General features: G+C 49.8%; 1 pseudogene; it reads right to left on the bottom strand.

Annotated features, from left to right (window-relative positions):
- Positions 1-2,398: 2,398 nt before the first annotated feature.
- On the bottom strand, positions 2,399-2,504 carry LOC129700616 (U2 spliceosomal RNA; annotated as a pseudogene).
- Between the last annotated feature and the right edge of the window lie 1,663 nt (positions 2,505-4,167).

Consider the following 4,167-nt stretch of genomic DNA (forward strand, 5'->3'; position numbering starts at 1 on the left):
TCCGTGCTGACAGTCTTAGTGCAGATGAGATGAGATTCATCGTCCTGTCTGACAGCCCAATGCCGTGTAGTGGGTCTTTTAGACTCTACAAATCAATAAATCCATAGTGTTATGGCATGGATGACTGCCTCCAGTCACTGGATAAATCAATAATTTTTGGCTATGTTCATTAGGGAACATGGTTCTAACACCATCCCCTGTATGACTGAAATACCATGATTTAGAAGGTCAGTCGGGTACTCTGAGAATTCCAGATGCCGAGTGTAGTTGAATTTTCCCTAGTACCCCATTGATGGGTCCGAACGGGGGAAAACATCACCCTATGGCTTATTTACATAACAATGCCAAGCTGGTTTTAGAATTTTAGTACATAATATTGGGGCTAATGATTGCCCCTTTTGTAAGCTCTATATTGCCAAAGTTCCTCTATTGAGTCAATGCCTGCCATATAGAAACCCGCAACTGACACCAAGTCTTTATCAATAATAAGAGCATCCATCTTAAAATGAATATCTAGAACAAATGTGTTTAGGGTTAAATCCAATGATAATCCTGCAACCCTACTCTATTTTATTTTTAATAAATATGTTTGATACAATTCTAATGTTCCATGAAAAGTATGCTCAATCACACCTTTTGTATACAATTTTTGTAGCACCATGTGGGTTTTAGATTGTTTGGTTTATGTAAGGACAAAATGCCCTTCTGGTGTATGTTGTACTGTGGTTATTGGGATGAGTAAACCCTATCAGATAACCCTGAATACTGCTGAGATTATATGAATCTGTAGTGATTATATACCATACATAACTGTAGTGTTGCAACCTCCCCTACCCTCGTAGGTCCCTATTTTAACAGAAGAAACCCCACCCACCTACCTCCATGGTTACCGGTGGTTGTGTTATTTCCTTGGTTTTTTGAAAAGGAGGTTCTGGTTTGATATTTCTTGTTCGGGGTTGTGTGGGAGGTTTAGGCTTCCGCATCTTCCAGGGTGGCCGCCCTGGCCATACCCTAAAATGGATCCTGTGGGTTATATTGATTTCTGACACTGCTACTGGTATGAGCCACATTTTTTTTTTTTTTTTTAATTTTTTTATGGCCTTGCCTGTGGCTGGTATCATGCTCCAAAATAGGCCCTTGCGCTGGCCTTGATGAGCCCCAGTGTCTTGGCTTAGTCCACACACGGTTCTTTGTTTGCAAATGGTAGCATTTTTGGGGTCCTAGTGCTGGCTGAATGGCCGCCTTCCACGTGTAGTTCAGGTCATGTTGCATATTATTAAACAGATCTAGTGCGTCTAGATGGTCTTTGGTTACCTACGTTTAGTCCAGGGTGCTGGTGTATGCTATGATGCCTTCCGTCAATCCCTTTAAGGTTCTCTGGATCTTGAGGTCCTGGTTCCTGATGTTCGTCCATATGCTGCCAAATGCATTGGTTTACACTGGGCACCTGTAATGCCTCACCGTTGCCAGGTGGCAGATGTCTGGCCAGTGTCTATAAATATTTCTTGTTGGCGTTTGTGGCCAGACATATAGTAATACTATTGCCATCCTGGATCCAAGTCTACCCATGTTTGACTTGGCTAAAATAATCAGCCACCATGTCCAGCAGAGTCCCTGCTGTGTTAGGATCATGGGACGCTGTATTACCAGGCTCTGGCCCATCAGGGTCCTGCCTACTCTTTTTTATAGAGTTAGAGATCTCTAGGGTCCCGCACGGGGTACCCATGTGGGGCTTAACTGCTGCCCACTTGTCTTTTGTTCTGCGGCCCCCTCTTGCAAGTCAACCCAGAACTGACCCACAGTGCTCCCCTCTGATGGGGTAGAAGCATTGTGCAGCCCTCAAAGAGGTACTGCTGTGGGTTTATCACGTTGGAGCAAGGCTCCATACACCACTTCTTCCCGTTCCAGCCCTCTCGGGCGCTGGTTGCCGGCGGATTTATGCAAAGTCGGACCCTTCTGAGTCCACTACCTTGTTTGATTTGTGTCTAGCCTTACCGCTCGGCCACATGGATCTGGCCGGTGCGGGGCCGACATTGGGCACAACTGATCCCACTACGGTTGATCCAAGTGCCGCTGGCTGCTGCTGGCTGCCCGCTGTTCCACGGTCCTCCTTCTCCCGTTTTGTCCTTCCTTCCTTGGAGTGGATATGGCCGGTGTGGAGGATAACTGGCACAGCTGCTTCCATCTATTCCTTTAACCCGGCTCCAACGCTCTCAGCACTCCTGGCTGCTCCTTTATCTTAGACCCCTGGGACCCACCCCCGTACTGACGGTACTGGTCCCTTGTGGTCGTTGCAGCCGGTCAACCCCACTCTAATGCCCTCAATTATGGGCACTCCTACTTATATGGTCCTTAGATAAGGGACATATAAGACATTAAAACTGATGATAACAGCTACTATAGTTTTTATTTAATATATGGTCCCTAGATAAGGGATGTATCAGATATTAAACTGATAAGAACAGATACTACACTTGATCTTAGCCAAAAGGCCCAGAAGCGATTATTGTAACTAAAACCCCGCTGGGACCGACCCTGGTTCTCACATACTGGTCCCTTGTAGTAGATTGCAGCCAGTCAACTGTAAAGTCCTTTGCTGCCGAGAAATGAACTTTCTCACCGTGCTGGAGCGAAGTTGGGCACAGGTGTTTTCCCTCTCCGGGAATCGATGTGCCCATCCTGCTCCTGCCGTTGCCAGCTCCTGCAGCTGTCGGTGCTCCTGCCGCTGTCTGTGCTCCTGCCGCTGTCAGTGCTCCTGCAGCTGCCGGCTGCCACTGCTGCTGCCGCTGCCGCTGCCGGCTGCCGCTCCTCCGCGGTTCTCCCGCCGGCCTTCTGCAGCTTACATGGACCCGGTCCATGTCTGCACCTAGAAGGTAAGTTGAAGGAAACGCAGGGTCTCTTACCTGCTGTTCCCGACTTTCCTTCTCCGCTGGTGACCGTCGTTCCCTGTGTCGGGTTCGAGCCGCTTGGACCGACCCCGGTGTTCACGGCCTGGTCCTTCGCGGCCGTTCCGCAGCCGGTAAACCCGGCTGTTCCTATGGATCCCCTGGACCCAGTGCATACCTTTAGAAGAAGGTTTTCGGCCCGAACGTCCCGTTCCTACTCCATTAGTGCCGCTGCACTCGCTGAGCGTTTCGAGCCCCTGTACTTACGGCGCTGGTCCGTGCTGTCTGTCCCGCAGCCTCTGCGCTGGCTGCTAGCGACTGCTCCCAAGCCAGTCTCACTTGAGACTGGCATAGGAACCTCTTTGCTTTGCTTCCCGCCCGGCCGAGAAGTGAATTTTGCCGGTGCGGGAGCAAAGTCGGGCACAGGTTGTTCCCCTCCAGGGAAATTCGTGCCGTTGCTGCTGCCGGCTGCTCGCCCTCCACAGGTCTCCCCGCCAGCTTTCCGCAGCCTCCTAAAAGTAAGTAGAAAAAAGGAACGCAGAGTCTCATACCTGCTGTTCCCGACTTTCAAATTCTCCCGCTTGGGGAACGCCGTTCCCCCCTGTGTGACTCGTTGCAATGCGTGTAGCGATATGCCACGCATGCGTGGAAGCGGGGTTCTTCACGAAGTCACTCACGTGACTCCGAAGTAAAATTAACTGGCTTCTCCATTTACATGTCAGCTTCCAACACACTTCGAAACAAAGTTGCAAGACAGGAACACTCTGAACTTTTCACTGCTGCAGCAGGCAGGCAAGATACCATTGGATTTTTTTTTTAAATCCACTGCTGAGGGAGGCAGGGCAGTGCTGGAATCTTACTTTTGGGAACGGCTTCAGTTCCATTGGAGGAGACGGGTGCATGGTGGAATATTGGGTTGGGGGATCACACCATTGGGGGAGCAGACCCAGCGGGTCTGCACTTGTATACTTTTAAAACTCTTGCCCCATCCGACCGCCTGTCGTATGGATCCCTTCCTGCCTTTCGATTCGTTCCCGCCGTGCGATGTCACAATGCCCGATGCTCGCGGACGTCCAATCGCGATGCCCGACGCTCATGGACGTCCAATCGGAATGGATCCATTTGCATGTACGGCTTCCGGCCGCGTTTCTTCCTTTGATTCTCCGCAACTCCGAAACCGGACGCAGAATCGCCGACGTCTTTTCCATTTCGGTAGAGATTTCGCTTTTCTTTCTAAGTATCTGCTCCTCATTACATTTCATCGTGTTTAAGTACACTTTTT

This window comes from Leucoraja erinacea, chromosome 9 (assembly GCF_028641065.1).
Source record: "Leucoraja erinacea ecotype New England chromosome 9, Leri_hhj_1, whole genome shotgun sequence".
Classification (NCBI taxonomy): Eukaryota; Metazoa; Chordata; class Chondrichthyes; order Rajiformes; family Rajidae; genus Leucoraja; species Leucoraja erinaceus.